We start from the raw sequence: 27,018 nt of genomic DNA on the forward strand, positions 1-27,018 counted from the left end.
TGGCCCATAAGCTGGCCCTTAAAAACCCATGACTTGTTAATGGAAAGTAGCCTTACTCTTTGTTAAATTTATAGATCACTGAGGCCCTGCCTTTTTTTTTTCTGCAATGATACTTATTTCATGTGTAATTAATGTTCTAACAGAGCTATGAAGAAGCTATCTCTCATTTATTATCCATACATGAGTTTGTTTATGGAATACATTTGATTGGATGACTCGAACTCATTTTGAAAACGTGACCAATTTATTGTTCATCCGAGTTTTCCTCAACTAGACAAAGGGCAAGGTATAATTATAATTTTCACGCTTTGGGTATTCATCAACCTGTAGTAACTTAACAGAATTATAGTAAAAATGAAACTAAAGTTCCTCTTATGATAAGTATGAGACACAAAACAGTTTTGAATAGCCATCTCCATCAATTGCACCACAGTGCCAGATCGTGTGGTTAATTTGATACACTGATGCACATTATATTGAATTTTTACCAAACTAAGCTTCTTGTAGCTTGGAAAAATCCTGCTCTGATCACCACATAAGAGTTTTCACCGTAGCTCACACACTCAGCTTCCATGACGTGCCTCTCATAAGAATTTCATGATGACGTTTTCAGAGTAACCCTAACATTTCTATTTCTTTTCTATAAAGTTTGGTTCCCATTATCCCTTCTGCATGCTCAACTTCATTGCATGCCAAAGATAACTGACATATTGCCTTTTGAGGACCAGTCAATGGATAACAGCATAGTCACCTGTTACCTTTGTGCATTGGCTGGCTTGTAGGTTGAACTTCCTTGCTCAGGGGATTTAAGTGAATCAAGTTGGATTCTTGGTTCAGGTTGGCTGAATCAAGATTCACAAAAGAGATTTTTCCAAACAATAACTTTTTCTGAACTTTAAACTATTGCATGGAAGGATGAAAGGATACCGATTCCTCCTACATGTGCATTAAGTATGGTGAATAAAATGGAGATCTGCCAGTAAAGTATTGCGAACAGAAAGTTGGAAGAGAAATATCAGACTAGCTTCTTACCGAACCCAGAAGAAAAGTTACATTCTACTGTATTGGGCATAAATTTTTGAAAAGAATAAATTGTTTAAATGATGAGCGAGTGGCCAAGTAGGGTAGACTGAAAATAAAAAGAACTAAGACAGGTAAAGCAGAAGGTAAAGAAGGCTTGAGTGAGCAAACCTGGTTAATTGCTTTTTATCCATATATTCTCACTACGAATTTAACTGAGATGATCTAATGTTTAAAGCTACGAATATCTGAATTGCAAGTACCTGAGTCGGTTCATGCACCAATGACCAGATTCTAATCTTTTTAGAACAAAAAAAATCCAGTAATCTGAGTAACCATGGGAAGAATGAGTACATGTTTCATATCAATGCCTGCTTCATTTTATTATGCTTCCACATGGTTCCTTTTTTTCTCCCTTCTGTTTTTTTATTGCTGGTGAATTCAGAATTTTTTCTAATCAAATATTGCTTCCAATCAGTGACATTATCCATTAGATACCTCAACCTGAAAGCTGAGTGTCAGCTTTCACACAGAAGAAAGAAATGCAAGAAAGTAAGATTGGACTGCTAACTTTATCCAAACCTCAATTAAGAGGTCCATTTGCTACAGAAACAAAATTGACTACTTCAACAATGTTTTGTTAAACAAACTCATATGTTGTAAAAGTTAAATGAGCTATGAGCTTTGCAGCCTTATCCGATAGAAGCTCTATACAAGTCCACCAAGCCATAAAAAGAGTAGAGAGAGACAAGATGGAATGGAATAACAGCATTAATTTTTTTCTAATTATTAATTCACAGATCAGAGATTCTGGAAGTTTTTTCACAAAATATTGCCTCTAAAGATAGAAGATACAGCCATACCTAAAGTGAGCATGTAGTAGGAAGGTAAGTTCTTTGGCAACATAAGTCAAAAACTTTTATTGGCTTACGATGCTGAGATTCACTAAATTGTCCTTGGCATGCTATATATGAAACTGTAGAATGACATGGACTGTCTGTGCAAACTAGTTCTTAGAATGAGGTAGATGTCCACTGTATCAAAGGCAGGTATCTCCTTGTTTCTAAGGTCTCCTATTTCATAAGGTCTCCTTGTTACAAGGTCTCCTATTTCATCTTATCCTTTCTCTTGTTTTTCCCTTTTCTTATCAATATGTATGACAAAGGATCTGAATGGTATTAGACATAAAATTACAGAAATACTAACTCGTAGCAATTTGCACATGCTATGTAACCACTGCAGCCCAAAACCTGCACTATATGAAAGGGATAAAATCTCATTAATGCCTTTCTGAACATAATGGCTACGTGTGGTAACTTACTTATGTGTTTGTCTTTGTGAGAATCCCTAGTAATTAAACATTTTGTGGATTTATAGTCAAGTCACCAACAGGACTTCAGTCTGCCCTATCACCAATTGAGAGCTCTCAGATTTAGACCTGAGTGGTGGCATTCCCACTGTATTTCTCATGAGAAAAAGAAAAAAATTGGAAATGGAAAAACAGAACATTACAGACAAATACCTAACGCTGCAATCTGTCTTGGCATCAAAAAGGCAGAAAAGCAGCCAGGTAGTTTAGGCAAGGAAATTAATATGGCACTTGATGCATATCTCTTATCTTATGAATGAACAACTACAGAAATTTACACCAAGATGTAATCACAGTGAGTGAAGTTCAATAAAAAAACTAAAAAAATCCTCTACACTGAAGTGACTGAACTAATAGAACTCCCTAATCAAAATCTGATCGAGAGTAGCATCATAGGAAAAAATCTGAGTGAGAATAATTCAATGCCCACTCTTGAAGTAATCCTAACGAATTCACTGATTGTCTTCCTATATGATACATGCTTCTTTTAATAATATAATTTTAGTTCCTCAAGGATCAGTGTATTAAATCGTCCTCATATAGTTGTCACTCTCTTCATTCGCTTAGTTGATTTAAATAGCTTCCTTAATTTGCAACTTTCTTGAGTCTTACCAGGAAGTAAGCAATCAAACTATTCTGTTAGTGCCTCTTTTTGCTGACCAGAACTCCCAAAGTTCATGCAAGTTTTAGACCGAACATGTTTGATCTGAATGGAGAATACCCATAATGCATGTGGTAGTGCAAATAAGGAATGGACTAAAGAGATATATAAATGAAGGATAATTTCTCTATAAGTCAGTTTGGTTTTAGGCAAATTAAATGAAATTTTTCGTATTCTACTTTTGTATATCTTTTTTTTTAATATAAAAAAATGAAGCACCATCCTTGACCACATATTTAAAATTACCACAGAAAAATAACAGTACCAAGTAAACAATCCTCTTACCATGGAGATAGGGGGAAAGCCTTTTATCCCCTTGTCAAGTCCACCAACCAAGAACATTCTAAACTAAATTACCACAGAAAATCCATCATCACTAAATTGTTGCTATAAGAAGAGGATAATCCCAACCAACAATTTTATCGACAAGAAGTTACAAGAACCATAAAAAATGCAATATGGTATGCGAGGCCTTAACTCAATTGGCACCCCTCTCCACTTGGAAGAGGTCCAGGGTTGGAGACGTAGTGGTTCTGTCTCTATTTCAGAAAGAAAGAAAAAAAGGCAATTCGGAGAACATAGAAATGATAATAAAACAAGAGCAAACAGAAAAAATAGAAAATATCCAAAACAGTGAGATGAAAAAGAAAGATATAAGCACCAAAATACTCGATACTTTGCTGGAATTTTCCTGTTTACCAGTACATAGAAGATGCATGACCTGCAATCAGATGCAGGAATTTCATGCAGAATTATCCACGATGTTTTCTTGTAACTCTCTTTGTCGGTATCCGTATATAAGTATAGCTACTAAGTACTCCTACCTGACCTACCAAGTGGCTCTCCTGAAACAAAATACAATGATGCAGCTGGAAGAGAACTCGCTTACGGAAGCAAGTCTTTTTAAAAATAAAAAGATGTCTGAAACGTTAGTTAATTAATATCACAACACAGCCACACACGCACGGAGAGAGAGAGAGAGAGAGAGAATACATATAAATGTAATATATTAGACTTTTAGAAGACTTATATGTTTCAAAGTTCAAATCATCATATTCCTAAAGCTTATGGGAAAAGTGGGACTGCTGCTTAGCTGCTCTCAGGAGACTACATGGAAACCTTCTTTCTAGAAATGTACTTGGAAAAAGATAAAAGTAGATGCTGAGAATCTTTCAACCTACTCTTACCATCTTATAGGCTGTTTTTTTTAAAAAATGACATGCTCAGTAAATGACAAACAACTGCTCCTTTTTTTTATTTATCTTTTGCTCTCCAACCCTCCGTTGTAAACCCCTGGCCAGTCAGCAGGAAGTTGACAGAACAGGTTGGAGTTGCAGTTACTTGCTCCTCTTCCCACCACCCTCATTAAAGATTCAAGTATGCTTTGGGCAGAAAAAAAGCAGCCAGCTTTTGAGGCAGCCCACCTCCAAAACTAGTTCTTGTACTTCCCTCAAGGATAGGCTAGCAAGAAATTAAAGCGCAAAGAACCGAGCATAAACAGCATAAGCCCATGCAAAAAGCGTACACAGAATTCACTGAATATTGGCAAACTTAGATCAAATCAGAAGAGCAAGTACTTACATCCTTCGAACCTTTATCAGCTATGACTGAGATAAGTCGATTGTTTAACATTTGATATACAACATCGAGAATTATATATACAACACAGTGGAGCATTTATAAACAAGAACTATGGCACATTTTCTACATCAGATCTGCAGAAACCGTCATATGAACATACGGTAGAGTAAAGAAGAAGATAGGGATGAGAGAGAAAAAAAAACCTGACGTGAATTGAACATGAACCTTGAATCCTGACCTTGGAAGCTTGGCAATCCCATCTCGTCTTCCCTTCTTTCTATTCTCATCCCTCCATTTTCTCCAGCTTCAATATAAAAGCCCGCAATGAGAATTTTTTACCTCATTCCTCTTTCACTGACACCAGACAAAAACTACCCTAAAAAATCAGGGTCCCAATAACCATATCTCAAACACCATCTCGCTTCCAGACAAAGCCAAGTAAAACAACTCCTCTATCACTCCAGACCTCATGTCTTACTAGTGACTGCAAATAAAGTGTCTTTCTTGCTCTGCATAGTTCTAATCCATACATAAGATCCCAAAATCAGCATGCACTACCACTTCTTCTTCTTTGAGTTCACCTTCTCCTATCACCATTGTAAAGCATCCATTCAGGATAAAAAAGGTGGCCTAACCCCACCTCCACCCCACACATAAGCATCCCCCGGGAAGTGATAATTCCCCATGCTTGCACCCAAATTATAGAATGGAACACCGCCATCACCACCACTTCCGCCACCCTCATCGCCACCCGCAGTGACCGGAGAAGACTGACACGCCGACGTCTGCCGCGCCTGCACCGCGGCTGCCGCTGCCGCCTCATCCTCCCCCTCCAGCGGCAGCCGCTCGTAGACGGCATTGGCGAACGTGGCGGTCATCAGCATCACCGGCCCCGCAGCCACCAGCGGGCCCACCACGCTTCCCCCAACCACCTGCCCCTGCCCACCGGCCAGGAACACCGTCAACCCCCCCACCCCCGGCGGCGCCGGCGGCGGCAGCACCGTCCCGGTCAGCGAGAGGATCTCGAACCGCCCCGTCAGAGTCGCCACCACGCTCCCAGGCGGAGCCGCCCCCGGCTGTCGGAGCGACACGTTCACCACCGCGCCGCCGCCGCTCAGCACGCATACCCCCCTTCCCCGCCGCCGCGCGTACTCCGTCACGCTCTCCACCACGTCGGCGCCGCTGGCCACCTCCAGCATGTGCGAGTGGAGGCCGTTGGGGCTGTCGCGAGTGATTATTATCGGCGGCTTCGGCTTGTTCTTCGACCCCGGCGGCCGACCGCGCGGGCGGCGGGTCGGCCCGGCAGAGGTGGTGGGCTGGTCTCTGTTGGCACCTTCGTCGGGGGAGGCCTTCGGGTTTTTCTCCGGCGAGGGGTTAGAGGTCGCCGATTGGTCGTGGGGTGGCGGCGGCGGCGGTTGCTGCGGCTGCGGTGGGTGAAGGAGGTGGTGGAGGTAGCGAGAGCCGCCGCCGCTGCCGGAATCCATTCCGGCCATCGCCGACACATCTACTCTCTCCCACCACTTGTTTGCCAGCTTATCTTCTTCTCCTCCGCCTCTTCTTCTCCCCTATTCTGGTTGAAAATAACTAATAAATATCTAACAACCAAAAGCTAAAATTTTGAGGAGCTCTTTCTTTTACTCTCTTCCACTACTGCTGTTTTTCCTCTCTGCTAGTAGAATAGGTAAATAACAAGAAAGAACCAAGACCAAAGGAGCATTTTTCTTTCTCCTTATTAACGGAGACTTGTCACCAAAAGTACTCCACGACCCACTGAAGGAGGCCTCAAACCAGAACATTAATTCAGATAGGTAAAGAACACACTTTTCACCAAGTCAATGGAAGGCAACGCCATTAAGCACTACCTATGCTTGGAGATCTTTCTATTGCTGCAGCCAAGAAGCATAGAACAAACTTCACAAAACAAGGAGTTCCGCTTTGGCTGTTGGCACATGCAATAAGTGATAAGAACTTTTCTGCGACTATCCTTCTCAGAGAGAGAGAGAGAGAGAGAGAGAGAGAGAGTTGAAGTTTGGGAATGGAGTTCTGAACAGGGGGAGGTGAGACTGAGCGGGGCCTGGAAGCTGAGAAGAGAGAAACAGTCGGTGGAAAGCGTTCACAGGTGTGGTTGCTATGGCTCATGGGAAGAGAAAAGAAACAATAAAGTATGGAGCAGCTTCATGGTCTGAAGATTATTTTAATTGCAACCACTAATAAAGAAACCAGGGGTAAGGTTATATAAATAAAATTTCTGTCCATGTTCGAGAGGCTGCATGTGAGTAATGTACCGAACAGATAACATAATGGAGGAGTTTTGGGTTATTATTTTATGGGGGCATGATAACTACCCCATGCCGGAAGCTTTGTGTTATTATTTTATGTGGGCATGATAACTACGAACTCTGGCCACCCCGCGTTTTTGAAGCAATGGTCTTGGCTTAAGGCAGTGGATTTGATATTTTTAATTTCGACCACCTGACGCAATACTGCAAAAGGGCCAAAAAAAAAAAAACATATGCGATCGAGCATAAAACTTTTTGTTATTTGTCAAAGTTTTTAAAATGTTTATAACCATTAAAATAATGAATTAAATCCAGTTAATTTCTACACTAGAGTATTTAACAAATGGCCCTTTTGCCATCCATCTGCACATTGTTTGGAGTCGTTTAATTTTTTTAACCATCAAATTCTCTCTCTTTCTCTCTCCTATCTATAAATTCTACACCTGTGTTTATAAATTATTGATCTGATTGATTCAATCTAATTCTTTATAAATATTATATAATAAAAAGGAGTCAATGAGGTGCGTTTAAATTAAAAAAGCAAGGTGGTTGGCATGCAGCTTCAACTAACTCTCACAATACAAATGGCAGGGGGTGATTAGGGTGTCAAAGAATGTGCATAAGAAAAATATAGTTAAGCATTGGATATGTATATTTAGAGATGATGACGAGATCCTTGAAATTTTATAAAATAGTGAAATGTTTGGTTATATTGCGATGGGTACTCTCAATAAATGGTTAAACAACACAAAATAATAAAAACAAATCTGATTTGTTTATTCTATATAATAAGAGAGCTTAGGCAATCCAGTATAGTACATCCTTAATTTGATGAAAAAAAATCCCTTCAGATTCATTCTTAGATAATATTTTAGAGAGATATTGAAGAGAAGCACACCACAGATGAGCTACTATTTGTTTGTTTTTTTGAACAGTTTTCTAATGAATAAAAATCTAAAGTCAATTGTTTCATTGCTTAGTGGGTTCACAACTGCAACTTACTGAGTTTGTGCAATATCTTTATATTATTGTGACATGCCATCTAGAAAGCATTGTTATCAACCAATAAACCGATACCACACTATCCAAACATTCATCCAATTTAAGGCTCATATGTGAAAATTGAGCATGATTATCCATCTTCATAGTTGTTGTTGGCATGAATTTTCATACTTATTAAAATGAATGTTGTGAAAATTGAGTATGATTAGTCATCTTCTTAGTTGTTGTTGGCATGAATTTTTGTACTTGTTAAAATGAATGTTGTGGATTCCCTACTTCTACCTATTCTGAAAACATAATTATTATCATATTTAGCCTTCAAAAACATTGTTGCACATAGATTGTGCTCATTGTTATAACGTGAACTTCACCCCCAATTTGCTCACATCATTAAAATTCCCATTCTAATTGAACACCTGTTCTCCTCTGCTTTAAGTCTTCCACTTCTTCTCTCTCTCTCTTTCTCTCTCTCTCTCTTTTGATTTAATTCTTCCATTCCTTCCCTTTGCTCGATCTTTCTTCCACTGATCCAACAAGAGCATGACTTCTTCCTTGTTTTCAAAATATAAATATACAAATCAATTGTATTTCTTCCTCATGCAATCTACTTGCTAGTAGACTCATATAACATTAAACTTGTTTCTCAAAAGAAAAGAAAGCTTCATCAATTTTAACTTTATAAGAGATTTATTCTTCTTGATATTATAAAATAACAATTTAAAGAACCATCGTCATCGTCATCATTACTATTACTATTAGTAGTACTACTATTATTATTATCAACAAGATTTGCTTTTTGCACTTGTCAAATCCTAAATCTTGCATACTCCAACAGTAGAAGTCTTTAAAACCAAAACCACACATGACACAAGATATAGCAAAATGGTAATTTTAATAGGATTACTCAATTTTATTTGGTTGGCTCTTTTACTAGGACCTATGCACAATTACATATTCAAAAACTATATATTCTTTAAATTTTATTATGAATTATATATAAAAGTTATGCAGAAACATTAATAAAAGCTACTTAAAGTTTCTAGTAACCCACATTAATCAGTAAGAACCTCGGTATCTATTAAAGGCAACTCTAGTTAGGCTGATAATTAGGAAGGCCATGATGATTTTCCTTTGTATGAGGGGTTGCTTTGTGGTCACTCCCTCTTCTTCGTAATCAAAGATTTTAGATTTAATTCTTGGATGGTGCATATCCTTAACAGAATCTAGATCTAGGAAATAAATACCGGCCGGCGAGTCTCCCTCTCGTTCTCATGCAAAATGAAGCCTCCTCTATGTCAACTGAATTTCATTAATTAGGGCTTATCATGAGTCTTCAGCTGTACTTCCATGAAAGCTTTCAAAGTTTTCCAATATTATATTTGTAATGCTTGTGGACGATTAACGACAACCTGATGTATTAAAAATCCATCCAAAAAGCAATAACAAGCCAAGGCAAGCCTTGGGTTGCTGAGTTTTTGTTTGTTATATGAAAAGAGATTTCAGATTTGGACCAAGATTGACCGCTAATGTTTAGTCTTCAAGTATTTTGTTTAAAATGCGTTTGAAAATGCTAATTATTAAGTTTAGCTGATTCATGACCACGAGTTGAGTTTTAAAGAAGATATGTGCTTGACTAACCCCATTAATGAAGTGGAACCAAGCATTGAGTCCTGACTAAGCTTTTCGTGATTGTGTTAAATTATAGTCCTACTCTTGGATGAATGCTTATTTTTTTTCTTTTCTTTTCTCTTTCTTTTTTTTTGAGTACAATAGCTGCTCATATTGCTCTAATATGAGTATAACCAGTAAAGTCGAAAAAAAGGAGATGGCGTAAAAGAGGGGACGGCTACAAAATATGTCCAAAACATCTCTTCTGAGCGGTGAGCAGCGAAGGAGGCAACTTAGTGTACAGAGCTTGTTTGTCTTTCGATATATATGAGCTGCCTGAAATGAGAATGAATGCTTCTTTGATAGACCAAAATCACATAGAAATGCTACCCATTCCAATTACAATACTGAAAAATAACTCTGTACCTCATAGAACGATAGGATTGGTGTAAATCATTGGATCGACGCAATATATTGTAATTTTCCCCGGTGACAGGTGGCTATCAAGCGTTATCTGCTACTATGCCTCAAATCATTCTCCCCCAAATGAATGGTTTCTGTCACCAACATTGCAGATATTGTTAAAAAAAAAGAAGCAATCAAACGTCCCGACACATGATTCGGAGGGCGGCGCTTATCCTAACCGCCGTTTTGTTTTACTAAATTATCCAGAGCACCGTTGTCTAGATTCGTTCCCGCGGAATTATTGCTATCACTTATACATCAATAATGTTATTACTTTGACTAGGTCCATTTTGAATATATGTTTTTGCATTGTTCATCATTATAATAGAAGCAGTAAAATAGCAACATAACAAATTATAACAAGATTTCAATAACCTAATTTCTATTGCACATTAAACAATTAATTTTATTAATAATGCCAGTATCCATGTAGCAAATTGGATTTGAACCAAAATAGAGCTACTTGCCCTTTAAGAGATCGTGAGCGGATCTACCATCCCTTTTATTATAATCCTCAAAAATTGGAACGGAAAACACTGCATAAACTCCTTTTATTAGTACTAACATTATTAATACCAGCCCCATGCGATACACAAGTTTATTTTCTTTTTTCAACTATTTTTTAAATATAATATGATAATATAACAAAATATAACATACAGAAAACTTCAATTACTACATTTCTTTTGCATATTAAATAATAAACTTTAACAATTATCTCATACTAATATTATTATTATTAATATTTATTGCATATTAAATAATAATTTTTAGTAATAACCAAATCATTAATATCCATGTTATTAATAGCATACATGTACGTATGTACGTATATATTTATACATACATATATGTATGTATGCATGTATGTATGTGTATATATATATATATGTATATAGATATATATGTATCGGTATATGTATATGTATATATATGTATATGTATATGTATATGTATATATGTATATATATATATATGTATATATATATGTATATGTATATGTATATGTATATATATATATATATATATATATATATATATATATATATATATATATATATATATATAATCAAATGAAACCCACTGCTTACTCCGCTAATGTTTCCGCCGTTATCTCCCATGTTAGAGATAGGCATCGGGTCGTGCCGGGCCCGGCCCGGCCTAGGCCCATCGAGCTACAGACTAAACGGGCCGTGCCTGGCACGGCCCGCTTAACCTAAAGGCTAAGCCCGGCACGGCCCTAGGCCTGTGAGGTGGTGGGCCATGCCGGGCCCGACAAGGGCCGTGCCTGTCCCAAAAAAAAAAGCCGTTATGGGTGGCTCATAACGGCTATTTTTTGGCCCATAACGGCTATTTGTGGCTTTTTACCCATTTTGCTCCTCCCAACGGCCATAAAACGGCTAATTTGAGGGGTATTTTGGGAAAAAATTGGAGTCCTATAAATACCCCTTTCCTCTCTCATTCTCACTACACCAAACTAACTCTTCTCTCCTTCTCTACTACTATTTCTCTCTTCTAGCAATATTTAGCAAGTGCTCTAGGCTTCTAGCAATTTAATTTTTAGTTTGTATTTAACAAGTGTTCAAGTGCTACACAAGAGGAGGTTCTTGTTGAGAAGTTAGAAGTACAAGAGAAAGAGAAAGTCACTCCTTGTTGAGAGCACAAGAGGAAGCTCACAAATTTCGGCTCTACCTCTGGTCCTCTACTCAATTCCTCATTGTGGTTAGTTTTTATTTTTTGTATTCATCAATTTAGATATGTCATCTTATGATGAAAGTTATTTTGGCATTCCTCCTGTTTCTGAGGGAGAAGAAACTAATCCCCAACCTCATGTTCCTAGTTCCTCTAGAACCAGTGAACCGAGTGAAGATCAAACATCTTCTCGTAAGAGGACTAGTGTTGTATGGAATGAATTTGATAAAATTATGGTTGATGGAGTCTGGAAAGCAAAATGTAAAACATGTGCCAAACTTTACAGTTGTAATAGTAGTGGGGGAACATGCCATTTAAAAAGACATCAAGAGAGTTATAGGGTGCATGATTCTCGTCTTCAAAGTACCCTTAATATACAAGGGGGATCACTTGTAGGTAATTTTGCATATAATCATGAAAATTAAAAAAAATCACTTGTAAAATGGATAGTTAAGGATGAATTACCTTTTAGTTTATGTGAATCTTTTAATTTTGAAAAATATGTTCGATTAAACCTACAGGCTAGCCAGAAGCCTCGTCTCCTTCAACTGATTCAAATGATTCAGTCACTAGGAAAGTAATCTCACTTAAAAAGGGAATATCTATGCTTGAATTTAGCTACTTCCATTAAAAGGAATCTACAACCTGCTTATAAAAGAACTAGCAGGTGTACATTTAGAAGAGTAGCTATAACTAATTTTTTAGCAATGAGACAAAGTTTAATTGAAACACTGTCTACTTTAAATATAAAAGTTTCATTAACTTCTGATATTTGGTTAGCATTTGTAGGTAGTAATTGTTTTATTGCTATTATTGCTCATTATATTGATAATGATTTGCAATTAAATAAACGTATTCTTGCTTTTCGTGCTTTTGATTTTCCACATTCTGGGCAACAAATTTCAAATGTTATTTATTAAATTGCATGTTCATATAATATTAATGATAAAATTATATCTATTACTTTTGATAATGCATCTAATAATAATTCTGCTGTTACATTATTAAAGGACTCATTGCATTCCATGTTAAATGAAAATTTATTGCATATTAGATGTGCATGTCATATCTTAAATCTTTCTGTTCAAGCTGGCATGGGCATGATTCAAAATGTCAATTCACAAATTAGAAATGCAGTTTTTTTTTTCATGCTTCAAGATCAAGACTTCAAAAATTTAAGGAACTATGTATAAATCATGGTAAACATTTTAAAAAATTTAAACTTGATGTAATTACTCGTTGGAACTCAACATATAGCATGATACATGATGCATACCCATATAAAAACTTATTAAGTACATATATTAATGATCGTGGATTAGGCTTTACATTGACTGAAATTGATTGGAATAAAGAAAAAATTTTGAAAGATTTTTTGGTTAGTTTTTATAATGCTACTAATGTTCTTTCTGATATTTATTATCTAACTTCATGTTCATTTTAACAACAAGCATATATGATTAGTCAAAAATTTGCGGAACATAGATATGATGATGTTTTAATGCCTATTATTGAACAAATGGAATCTAAATGGAATGAGTATTGGGATAAGATATGTTCTATGCATAACTTAGCTGCTGTATTTGATCTAAGAGCTAAATTGAATGGCGTACTAATTTTACTTGATGTATATTGTGAAAATATGATTCAAGATCCTGAACCTGCTAAAATTGAGGTAACACAACTTCTTTATAATATTTATGCTATATATGATAAAAAAATTCGTGGATCTAGATTCTCCGTACAAAGCTCTATTTCTACTTCTAGTTCTCGTTCATCATCTATTTTTTCATTTATTGCATAGAGAAAACACACACATGCTTCAAGTTCATCTTCATCTTCTTCATCTTTAAGTAGTGAACTAGAATTTTATTTGCGAAATGATCTTCAGTCTGCATATGATGAAAATCAAATAGAGAGTCTAGATATATTATCTTGGTAGAAGAGTGTTAAAAATCAATATCCTGTTATGTCTGCAATTGCACGCGATATTTTAGCGGTGCCGATGTCCACAGTAGCATCGGAATCCGCTTTTAGTGCAGGTCGACGTGTTCTTGACGAAAAGAGAAGTAGGATGACTGGCGAAACGGTTGAGATGCTTCTCTGCTTCAAAGATTGGTTGGATGCTGAGGCGAGACTTCAAGATAAAGGTGGACATGATACAATATCCTCTGATGATGATGATACAAACACTACTTAATAGTGAATACTGATGATTAGTAAGATTTTGATCATTTATTTTTATTTCTTAATTTTTTATAATTGTACATTTTTATTTTTTTAATTGTTAAAATGAGTCATCTCTATTTTTTCTCCTTTCTTATTGTATTCTGGAGGTCAGACCAAACCTTCCTTCATGTACCATTTTGATTTAAATTAATAAACTGGTAGGGGTTTATGCCAAACCCCCCACCATTAAGGTGGCTTTATATTAATAAATCCTTAGTTCCCAACATTTATTAATTTATTAAAAAAATTATAAATAAAAAATTTTATTCCCATTTATTTTAAGGGGGACGAGCCGTGCCTGGCCCGGCCCAGGCCCTTGTGGGCCGTGCCGGGCCCGATTCAGACCCTTATGGGCTGTTCCGGGCTGGCCCGCAGGCCATGCCGTGCTTAGCTCAGGCCCTTATGGGCCGTGCCGAGCTCAGCCCGCAGGCCAGAAATCCTTAACCCAGCCCGGCCTCCTTTTATGAGCCCTACCTAGCATGGCCCGTTACTGTAGCAAGCGGGCCATGCCTAGCACGGCCCGCTTCGTGCCGGGCCATGAGTGGCCCGACCCAATGCCCGCCTCTATCCCATGTACAGAGTACACAGCAAACACCCCAAAACCGTTACAGCGGCTCCCTTCGCTGATGCAGCTTGAAATCAGACGGCCACACGTAAGTCAACGTTCTGATGAAAGCCGTACATCTGTCAGTTACGTGGAGGATCGTCAAGGGGGGAGTAGTTGGTCAACCATGTCTGGCCCGAATCCCCGCGCGCGGCGCGGGGTTTGCTCCGTGTGCTCAGGGGATGAGGATTTGCTGTGCTAAGAAGAACACAACACACCCGATCAAAAAAAAGTAGCAAATCACACGTGTCCTTCCATGCCACCTGCCAATCCCACAATCTGCTCCGCGAACGGTGAAGGAATTTTTCAGGATCATGACTTGAGCCGAAGCTACCTCTAATGAGCTAGAGATTATCTGGTCATACTTCAGACCTTTTGCAAATATAAATATTTGAACTTTAGTAATTATAACAAGGGTAAACCTTTCCCTTTTGTCCTTAAAAAATAAAAAATAAGAAAGCTTGAAGATAAGAGCTCAAGTATGCATGCATGTATGTATGTATGTGTGTGTGTATATATATATATATATATGTATGTATGTATGTATGTGTATGTATGTATGTGTGTGTGTATATACATATATATATGTATATATATATGTATGTATGTATGTATGTATATACATACATACATACATATATATATATACATATATATATATATATATGTAATATTGTGGAGTGATTGAGCATTCCCTAATTAATTTTGATGAGCTCAAAGTATTTGATTATATTGTATGTTATACTAATAAATTCAATCGAGTGTTTCAGGCAAATATATGTGAATTTCTAGTTAGGTGCTTTGAGCTTTGGTTCAAAATAATTTGGATAAGTATTGGACTCAATTTGAACCAAAGTCTGCATCCCGAGTCGACTCCGGAAGATTACGAGTCGACTCCGAGAGGTTTAAAGGTTTTGGCACAAGCTCGAGTCAACTCCGGTACTCTACGAGTCGACTCCGACTGAGAACAGACAGAAAGACAGAAAGAAGAGTTTCAGACCCTGTCAGCGAGTTGACTCCAAAAAGTTTCGAGTCGACTCCAATGCTTGCCGAGTCGACTTCCGAGGGTTTCGAGTAGACTCCAAAGGGTAACAGACAGAAAGACAGAACGATCGATTTTGGATCCTGTTACCGAGTCGACTTCAGAAGGTTACGAGTCGACTCCGACGTTTGGCGAGTCGACTCCTAGTTTTGTCCGAGTCGACTCCCAAAGGAAAGCAGTCAGAAAGGCAGAGAACCAATCTCGGAAACCCTGTGAACGAGTCGACTCCAAGAGTTCCAGAGTCGACCCCCATATTAGCCGAGTCGACTCCAACAAAGCGCAAGTCGACTCTGAGGCAGATCAGCTCAATAGACAGAGAATCGGCTTTTCGGACTCTAAGAACGAGTCATCTCCTAAAGATCTCGAGTTGTCTCTCAAGACAGCCGAGTCGACTCCAAGAAAATCCAAGTCGACTCGAGGAAGAAAAACAAAAAGATAGATTTCTGGAACCCTGAGATGAGCCGACTCCTAAGTGCCCGAGTCATTTTCAGATGTTGGCGAGTCGACTCCAGGACGGGACAAGCATTCTAATTCAAATCCTGAACAGTGGGCGAGTCGTCTCCAGTAAAGCGTGAGTTGACTCCAGCAACAGCCGAGTCGACTCCAGATCGCACGAGTCGACTCCGATCCCAATGGATACATTGTCAGGATGTGCAGACGGGACAGAACGGCTCCAAATCTCTCTCTAACGGCTAGTTTTCGAATTAAACCACTTATGTAGCCAGAGGGAACAGTAGAAGAGAGGAAGTAAGCCATTCAATCTTAGCATTAACGCATTTCAACCAACAAGAGCTTCAAAAGAGTAAATCCAAGAAAAAGAAGGAAGAAGAGAATTCAACTCATTCTGAAAAGCGCTTCCTTTGCATTCAAGGTTCTCCTACTGTCCTTCAACCTTCAGTGCTTTCAAGAGGACACTCAAAAATCGAGAAGCCCCTACTTCCTCATCTAAAATCTGTTTGAGGGCTTCTAACTTTACTTTGTTTATATTGCTCTCACATCTGCTTTTTAGAAGCTTTCTCTGTGAACACTTAAACTTTGTCTTTCTTACTTGATTCAATCAAGGGATTGAATCAAGAGTTGTGAGGTTTGTTGGTGAGCCAAAGATAAAACCAACGGTGTAAGGTTGTGGTTGGTGAGCCCGGAAAAACTAACTGGGTTTGATTGTGAATCCGGAAAAACAATTGGGTGGTTCTAGTCGGTGAGCATATGAAAACCAACCGAGTTCATTGTAAACTCGTGAAAACAACCAGTTGGATTGTGAGCTTGTAAAACAACCGGCTGTAATCTTAGAGATTATAGTAAACTTCCAAGTGCGGCTTGGAGAGTGGACGTAGGAGCAAGAGTTGGCTTCGAACCACTATAAACTTTACTGTGGTTGTATTGGCTGATTGTCTCTTTCTCTCTCTTCACTCACTATATCTAGTAAACTAACTAATTTGCTTGCAATAGTTTTAGTTAATTACTCATTATAGTTTTAATTGGTCAATATTTAATTAAAACACAATTCACCCCCCCTCTTGGGTTGTCTCCTTGGGCAACAAATGGTATCAGAGCAGGTGCTCTCATATCGATTGGTGTTCCAATCCTAAAAGAATAAAAGATTAAGATGATAAGCCCTTTTGGATCTTCCCTTAGTGAGGGGCAATCCACCAATAGGCCTCCATTATTCAATGGAACCAACTATACCTATTGGAAGGCTAGAATGAGCATATTTATCCAAGCCCAAGACTATGATGTTTGGAGCATCATAGTTAATGGACCACATATTTCTTCTATCTATCTTGATAACATTGCTATACCCAAGCTTGAAAAAGATTGGGATAAAAACGATAGAAGGAAGGCACAACTAAATGCCAAAGCAATGAATATTCTTTATTGTGCCTTGGACCCTAATGAATTCAATAGAATCTCTACTTGTAATTCTACAAAAGAGATATGGGATAGACTTGAAGTGACCCATGAGGGGACAAATCAAGTCAAAGAATCTAAAATTAATATGCTAGTTCACAAATATGAACTATTTAAAATGGAGTCTAATGAAACCATCTTTAGCATGTTCACAAGATTTACTGACATTGTCAACGGCTTGAAAAACCTTGGCAAAAGTTATACTAACAGTAATCTTGTCAGGAAAATTCTTTGCTCCTTACCAAGGTCATGGAAAGCTAAGGTCACGGCAGTCCAAAAAGCAAAAGATTTGAACAAGCTGCCACTCGAGGAGCTTCTTAGATCTCTAATGACGCATGAGCTCACAATGAAACAACACAGCGAGGAAGAATCCTCCCATAAGAAAAAGGTAATTGCCCTCAAATCTACTGCTTCTAACAAAGATCTTTCTTGCGGTAGCAGCAGTGAAGAAGAAGAAAATGATGGAGATGAAGAAGAGGCTCTTCTTGTATGGAAATTCAGAAGATTCATCAATAGAAAGAAGTCCTTCCATAAGAGGAGAGTTTTCTCGAATTCCTTCAGCAAGGATAAAGGTAAGAAAAGAGAAAGTGAGGGAACCGAATGCTATGAATGCAAGAAGCTTGGTCATTTCAGAGCCGACTGCCCCTTGTTGAAGAAGGGCAACAAACATAAGAAGAAGAAAGCTCTTGTCACCACATGGACTGACTCCGATAAGTCATCATCATTATCGGAAGAAGAATAAGAGGAGAATGTTAATTTCTATTTTATGGCAAACGAAAATGAGGTAATATCTGAAACTCATTTAGACTTTACATTTGAAGAATTGTATGATGCTTTTAATGAACTAATGGATGAATATAGAACACTAAACTTTAAAAACAAATAATTAAAGCTAACTAATCAATCTTACATTCATGAAAATGATAAATTGATTAAGGATAAGGATTCTTTAGTCAAAGAAAATTTAGAACTTAAAACAAGGTCCCAATTGCTAACTCAAAAGACTGATGTCTTAATCAAAGATAAAGAAAGACTAACTAAGAAAATTTCAGAATTTAAAAACAGTAATTATACTTTAAAAGATAATTCAATTACTAATGTTAAATCATTGAGTGAAGAAAACTTGAGATTAACCAAAGAACTTGAAAAATATAAACCTATTGTAGAGAAATTTACCTATAGCTCTGAAAAACTAGAAATGATCCTTAATAGTCAAAGAGCTGTGTTTAATAGAGCCGGGTTAGGATATAAGCCTAACAACAAGCAAAAACTACTTAAAAACTTTTTTGTAAAAGCCGGTGAAAGTAAAACTAATAATGTGACCTATTTTTTTTGTGGTAAAGTAGGACATAAAGCTAATATATGTAACCATAGAAAAACAAAAGCTAAAAGAAAGATTAAAAGGATTTGGGTTCCAAAAGGAGCTAACACAACTAACCTTGAAGGACCAAAAGAAACTTGGATACCTAAGATTGTATGATTTCTTTGTGTAGGAGTGTCTTGCAGCAAAGCTCAATAAACACTGTTGGTACTTGGATAGTGGCTGACACATGACGGGTGACAAGGAGCAATTCTTCATCTTAAAGTCTAAGAAAGGAGGCGCGGTGACTTTTGGAGACAATAACCAAGGTCACATCATTGGTATCGGTAAAATACAAATCACGCCTTCAACCTTTGTTGATAATGTTCAGTTTGTAGATGGTCTCAAGCATAACTTACTTAGTGTTAGTCAATTATGCGATAGAGATTTTGATTTTTGTTTAAGCCAACTATGTGCATCATAACCAACTCAATTAACAATAGCTTAGTTTTCAAAGGACTAAGATGTGGCAATATTTATGTAGTAGATCTTAAAGATCTTGCTAAAAACAGCCGCTGCTTAGTAGCTAATGATACTAAGGTCAATGAAGTAAGTTGGTTATGGCACCGTAAGTTAGGTCATGCAAGTATGGATACACTATCTAAACTAATTAAAAGAGATTCTGTGATTGGTTTGCCAAAACTAAAATTTGAGAAAAATAGAATTTGTAAAGCATGTCAATTTGGCAAACAATCTATAAGTTCTTTTAAATCTATAAATTGTGTCTCTACTACTAGACCTCTTGAGCTATTTCATATGGATCTTTTTGGACCAACTAGGACCACAAGCCTTGGTGGAAACAAGTATGGTCTTGTTATAGTAGATGATTTTTCTAGATACACATGGGTAATGTTTTTAGCTCATAAAGTTGAAGCATTTTCAGTATTTAAGAAATTCTATAAGGAAGTAACTAACACAAAAAATACTTTAGTTATAGCTATTAGGAGTGATCATGGAACGGAATTTGAAAATTATCTATTTGAAAAATTTTGTAGTAAAAAGGGGATAACTCATAATTTTTCTGCACCTAGGACTCCACAACAAAATGGAGTAGTGGAAAGAAAGAATAGGATCCTAAAAGAAATGGCTAGGACCATGTTATGTGAAAGTGATCTCCCAAAGTATTTTTTGGGGTAAAGCTATTAACACATCATGTTATATTTTAAATAGAGTTTTATTGAGACCAATTATAAAGAAAACACCTTATGAACTTTGGAGAGATAGAAAGCCCAAAGTAAATTACTTTCATGTTTTTGGTTGTAGGTGTTTTATTCATAATAATGGCAAAGATAATTTAGGAAAATTTGATTCCAAATCTGATGAAGGTATCTTTTTGGGATATTCTACATCAAGTAGGGCATATAGAGTGTTCAACAAAAAAACCCTTGTTATTGAAGAATCTATTCATGTTGTTTTTGATGAGACTAATGATTCTTCCTCTAGCAAGAGAGTAGCTTTTGATGATGATGCAGGAACACTTGAGGAAAAGATGGATCACATGACTCTACAAGAGGATGAACCCAAGCAAGTTGAAGAAACTTCAACAAGCCAAGAGGTAATTGCCGAACATGGGCTTACAAAGGCTTGGAGGTATGCTCACAGTCATCCTAAAGAGTTAATCTTAGATGATCCATCTCAATCTGTTAGAACTAGAGCATCCCTTAGAAATCTAAATAATCATCTTGCATTTGTTTCACACTTAGAACCTAAAAACATTGAAGAAGCTGAAAATGATGTAAATTGGATAAATGCTATGCAAGAGGAACTAAACCAATTTACAAGAAACAAAGTATGGGACTTAGTTGAAAGACCCTCTGAATACTCAATAATTGGAACTAAATGGGTGTGTAAAAATAAACTTGATAAAAATGGAGTTGTAGTTAGGAACAAGGCTAAACTAATAACAAAGGGCCATAATCAAGAAGAAGGTATAGATTTTGATGAGACCTTTGCTCCTGTGGCTAGACTCGAGGGAATTAGATTGTTATTAGCATTTGCATGCTTTAAAGATTTCAAATTATTTCAAATGGATGTAAAAAGTGCTTTCTTGAATGGATATATTAATGAGGAGGATTATGTAGAACAACCTCCTGGTTTTGAAAACCATCAATATCCCAACCATATCTACAAATTAAATAAAGTACTTTATGGTCTAAAACAAGCCCCTAGAGCATGGTATGAAAGACTTAGCAAATTTCTATTAGACCATGAATTTTCTAGAGGGAATGTAGACACAACCCTGTTTTTGAAGAAGAAAAATAAAGATATATTAGTAGTGCAGATTTATGTAGATGATATAATTTTCGGTGCCACTAACAATCATCTTTGCGAAGAGTTTGCTGAATTAATGCAGAGTGAATTTGAGATGAGCATGATGGGAGAATTGAACTACTTCCTTGGACTTCAAATCAAACAATCTAAGGAAGGGATCTTCATCAATCAAGCTAAGTATATCAAGAAAATGTTCAAAAAGTTTGATATGGATGGAAACAAGTCAATCAGTACACCCATGAGCTCATCATGCAAACTAGACAAAGATGAATCAGGCAAATCAGTAGATCAAAAGCCGTATAGAGGTATGATCGGATCATTATTATATCTTACAGCAAGTAGACCTAATATCATATTTAGTGTATGCATGTGTGCTAGATATCAATCTAATCCTAAGGAATCACACCTAATTGCAGTTAAAAAATTTTTTAAGTATCTAATAGGAACAAAAAATATAGATTTATGATACTCTAAAGAATCAAGCATAAACTTAGTAGGGTACACTGATTCTGACTTCGCTGATTGTAAACTTGATAGAAAAAGCACCAACGGGATACTTAGGTACATAGTATAGTCCTTTCCAATGCGATAAAATAAGGTGACATAGTGTCTATTTATCTTTGATAAAGGGGTATTTCCATGGGTTTGCCTTGGTATCGTGTTCATACTGTCGTATTGAATGATCCCGGTCGATTGCTTTCGGTCCATATAGTCATGTCAATTCTTAGGAGAAAACTTAATTTTATGGTTTAGTAAAAAACAAAACTCGGTTGCATTATCTACGGCGGAAACCGAATATGTTGCTGCCGGAAGTTGTTGTGCTCATATTTTGTGGATCAAGCAACAACTTGAAGATTATGGCATTCAACAAGATAAAATTTCCATAAATTGTGATAATACAAGTGTCATAAATTTAACTAAAAATTCAATTTAGCACTCAAGAACTAAACATATTGAGATAAGACATCACTTCATAAGAGATCATGTATTAAATGGTGATGTGATGCTTGAATTTGTTTGTACTGATGATCAACTTGCTGATACCTTCACAAAACCATTAAGTGAAGATCAATTTTCTACTCTTAGAAGAGGGTTAGGGGTGATTGACCCATTCATTTGATTATATCACTTCATTCATTTATTTTGATCATTAATTTATAGTTGATATAGCATTCCACGTCTATGATCATCAAATCATTTCTTGAGATTTAAAGATTACCATATCCCTCTTTTGGCACGGTGTTAACTGAGATTTTGGTTGTGCCAGAGTTAGAGTCGACTCGACGAGTCGTCTACGAGTCGACCCTCTTTTGGCACGGTGTTAACTGAGATTTTGGTTGTGCCAGAGTTAGACTCGACTCGACGAGTCGACTCGTAGACGACTCGACTCGACGAGTCGACTCGTAGACGACTCGACTCGACGAGTCGACTTGTGCATATTCAGGAGTCGACTCGAGGTCGAGTCGACTCGTACCTTACTGGAGTCGACTCGAGGTCGGGAATCCGTCTTTTAACCCTAATCGAAATGATTTTTTCCAAACTTTCTTTTCGGCCGCCATTGTTCAAAAACCCTAGAGTCATCTCCTACCTCGTCTCCAAACCCATTCCTCGTCTTTTCCCCCGTGTTTCTTCCCTTTTCCGTCCTTCCATTTGTGTTTAGGTCAAAAATGCCTAGAAAAGCCGTCGTCTCGAGCCGGAAGAGACCTCTCACCACGAGCGGCGCCGAGAGACGTAAGGCACGGAACGAACCCGTGAGGCCCCCACCTTCGGTTCCTTCTCCGCCTAGATCGATACCCTCACGTCCGTGCGCCGGAAGGGTTGTCTCCACCGGGAGGAAGGTCAACTTCGACTTCCTCTCCCGGGAAGGGTTCACCTTAGGGCATCACCTTAGGGCCCAAGGTCTAGATTATTTTTGTTCCCTTGACCTCTCTACTTACCCAGGGTTAGTTAGGAAATTTTATGAGACTGTCACATGGGGTGGCGGTGGTATCCAAGGGACTGTAGCAAATGTCCCTATTTCTGTCTCGAAGGATCTCATTGCTCGAGTCCTCCACCTCTTCCGAGAGGGGATTGCTCCCACACATCCCACTGATAGGACTGAGGCCCTTACGGCCATCCTAGGGAGACCACCTCAATCCCCCATAGAGGAGGTGTTTGCAAATCAGCTTTCAGCTGAAATGCGACTCCTCCTGAGTATCATCTCTAGGACTCTCTTCCCTAAGACTGGTAGGTTCGACTTCATTTCTGAAAAAGATCTAGCCTTGATGTTCTACATTCTACATGACATTCCCATCAACTTTTCCAAACTTATCTACAGCTATATTTGTGAACCCCTAGACAAACCTAGGTTGAGTCTCCCCTATGGCATGCTTTTCACACTCATTTTTAGAGAGTTGGAAGTCCCAATCCCTGAGAGAGAACCCTCTTGCTCACTCAGATATACAGATCATATGGGTGAGGGGACTCTCCACCGGATGGGTTTCCACTAGGTGGAGGGGACTTGGGTTAGGAAGTCATCCACATCCACACCATCTGAGCCCACTACTCATCACTCACCTATCTCTGACCATGATCAGGACCACTTCACAGATCCTTCCACCTTCCTATCCACGGTTGTTCCCTCATTCACTGCCAAGCCCTCGACCTCTGCTGGACCTTCCACAGTGCCACCACCTCAGCAGCCCCTAGAGGTTAGGATTTGTCCTGAGCAGCTCCGAGAGTTGAGGGATGATATAGTGAGGGAACTCAGAGGCACTACTAGTGCACCCTCCACTGACCTGACCCCCTCCACTGTAGCAGTGTCAGTAATGATTGCTGAAGTCAGGGATGAAATGGCAAGTCTGCGAAGTCTAGTTTAGGGTTAGTACATGAGCCTCCTAGCTATTAAGGAAGACACGAGGCAGATGCAAGACTCCACAAGAACTGAGCTGCTAAAGTTAAATACTGGAGCAGAAAGGCTTGCAAATGCAGTGATAGACAAGCTGGATACAATCAATGAGAATGTAACCCAACTGACCCAGACACAAGCTAGGGCGACTTCAGAGATTATTGCACAGCTGGGGAACATCTCTGAAGGAATGAGTTTGATTTTGCGGGCTCTGAGGTAGAATTTGGGTGCATCATCTTCTTCCACTAGACGTCCTCAGATTTGTATTGTTTTGTTATCATTTACAGTCCTTTTGGACTTTCATTCAACGTACTCAAATTTTGTAATCAATGAACTGAAGTCATTTTCTGAAAAATTGAGCATTGTGCCTTTTGTGTTATGAATCTTGTGTTATGAACATTGATTGCATTAACTCTTTGTCACTCCACCTTTTTGCTATGATGACAAAAAGGGGGAGAAAGTATGATACGTGCATGTAAAATGAATCACTAAACAAGAAATTCTTTAAGCCAAATGTGATACATATTTTCCCTTCTATAAAAGAGAATATTAAAAGAAAATTCATAAAACTTGAACAAAGTTCAAACAAAATTGAATGCACATACTGAGGGGGAGAATCTGAAATTAAAAGAAGGCAACTCATTAAAAACATATAAGCCAAACAATTGATTGCATGAGTTGAAAGCTTATATAATTCTAAATGAAAGGGGGAGCTTTAATTTCAGAATTTACTGACTCATACCTTTCAATTTTTGGATACATTAAATGACTAAACATTTGAATTCATTTCAAAACTTTACTATGAATCACTTCTTGTATGAGCAATTCATTTTACAAATACTCAATGTTTTGTCATTATCAAAAAGGGAGAGATTGTGGAGTGATTGAGCATTCCCTAATTGATTTTGATGAGCTCAAAGCATTTGAGTATATTGTATGTTATACTAATGAATTCAATCGAGTATTTCAGGCAAATATGTGTGAATTTCTAATTAGGTGCCTTGAACTTTGGTTCAAAATAATTTGGATAAGTATTGGACTCAATTTGAACCAAAGTCAGCATCCCGAGTCGACTCCGGAAGATTACGAGTCGACTCCAATACTCTACGAGTCGACTCCAACTGAGAACAGACAGAAAGGCGAAGAACCAATCTCGGAAGCTCTGTGAACGAGTCGACTCCAAGAGTTTCAGAGTCGACCCCCATATCAGTCGAGTCGACTCCAACAAAGCGCGAGTCGACTCTGAGGCAGATCAACTCAATAGATAGAGAATCGGCTTTTCGGACTCTGAGAACGAGTTGTCTCCTGAAGACCTCGAGTCGTCTCTCAAGACAGCCAAGTCGACTCCAAGAAAACCCGAGTCGACTCGAGGAAGAAAAATTGAAAGATGGATTTCTAGAACCCTGAGAACAAGCCGACTTCTAAGTGCCCGAGTCATTTCCAGATGTTGGCGAGTCGACTCCAAGTTTGGTCCGAGTCGACTCCAGGACGGGACAAGCACTCTAATTTAAATCCTGAATAGTGGGCGAGTCGTCTCTAGTAAAGCGTGAGTCGACTCCAGCAACAGCCGAGTCAACTCCAGATCATACGAGTCGACTCCGATCCGAACGGATACATTGTCAGGATATGCAGACGGGACAGAACGGCTCGAAATCTTCCTCTAACGGCTAGTTTTCGAATGAAACCACTTAAATAGCCAGAGCGAACAGTAGAAGAGAGGAAGTAAGCCATTCAATCTTAGCATTAACGCATTTCAACCAACAAGAGCTTCAAAAGAGTAAATCCAAGAAAAAGAAGGAAGAAGAGCATTCAACTCATTCTGAAAAGCGCTTCCTTTGCATTCAAGGCTCTCCTACTGTCCTTCAACCTTCAGTGCTTTCAAGAGGACACTCAGAAATCGAGAAGCTCCTACTTCCTCATCTAAAATCTGTTTGAGGATTTCTAACTTTACTTTGTTTATATTGCTCTCACATCTGCTTTTTAGAAGCTTTCTCTGTGAACACTTAAACTTTGTTTTTCTTTTTTGATTCAATCAAGGGATTGAATCAAGGGTTGTAAGGTTTGTTGGTGAGCCAAAGATAAAACCAACGGTGTAAGGTTGCGGTTAGTGAGCCCGAAAAAACCAACTGGGTTTGATTGTGAATCCGAAAAAATAATTGGGTGGTTCTAGTCGGTGAGCCTGTGAAAACCGACCGAGTTCGTTGTAAACTCGTGAAAACAACAAGTTGGGTTGTGAGCTTGTAAAACAACCGGCTATAATCCTAGGGATTATAGTGAACTCCCAAGTGCGGCTTGGAGAGTGGACGTAGGAGAAAGAGTTGGCTCCGAACCACTATAAACTTTACTGTGTTTGTATTGGCTGATTGTCTCTTTCTCTCTCTTCACTCACTGCATCTAGTAAACTAACTAATTTGCTTGCAATAGTTTTAGTTAATTATTCATTATAGTTTTAATTGGTCAATATTTAATTAAAACCCAATTCACCCCTCCTCTTGGGTTGTCTCCTTGGGCAACATATATATATATATATATATATATATATATATATATATATATATATATATATATATATATATATATATATATATATGCGCATTTGTGCATGAATAAAAAAATATGAGAAAAATCTAGTTATTTTTGATAGAAGCCTTTAGGTAAAATAAGAGTTCGAGAATGAACATAATTGCTTTTGAAAAAACTTAAAAATTACATCGAAGAGATACAAAAGAATATAAATAATGGTGCATACGATGGTTTAATAAAATTGAATGAGCAATAAAGTTTTCCTATAATTTTTTTGGTACATATATATAAAAAAAACTGTCTATCAAGTAAAGAAAAAAAACTGTCTATCAAGTAAAGAAAAAAACTGTCTATCAAAATATTAAATGAATTCACCGATTAAAGAAATTATCAAGTATCAAAACAGATTGCCATGAAATACTTTTGGCAGATATTCAATCTATATAAAACTTATAAATTGTAGCTTAAATATGTGCATCTATTAATGCATAGATTAGAAACACCAATCACTCTAATT

At 37.7% G+C, this 27,018-nt stretch overlaps 1 pseudogene; it reads right to left on the minus strand.

The window, feature by feature from the left end:
• Nucleotides 1-1,229: 1,229 nt before the first annotated feature.
• LOC103722898 (AT-hook motif nuclear-localized protein 27 pseudogene) lies at nt 1,230-6,757 on the minus strand (annotated as a pseudogene).
• Nucleotides 6,758-27,018: the final 20,261 nt, after the last annotated feature.

The sequence above is a fragment of the Phoenix dactylifera genome, chromosome 2, assembly GCF_051530095.1.
Source record: "Phoenix dactylifera cultivar Ajwa chromosome 2, Ajwa_hap1_PhDact_Kaust_v1.1, whole genome shotgun sequence".
NCBI classification, from domain to species: domain Eukaryota; kingdom Viridiplantae; phylum Streptophyta; class Magnoliopsida; order Arecales; family Arecaceae; genus Phoenix; species Phoenix dactylifera.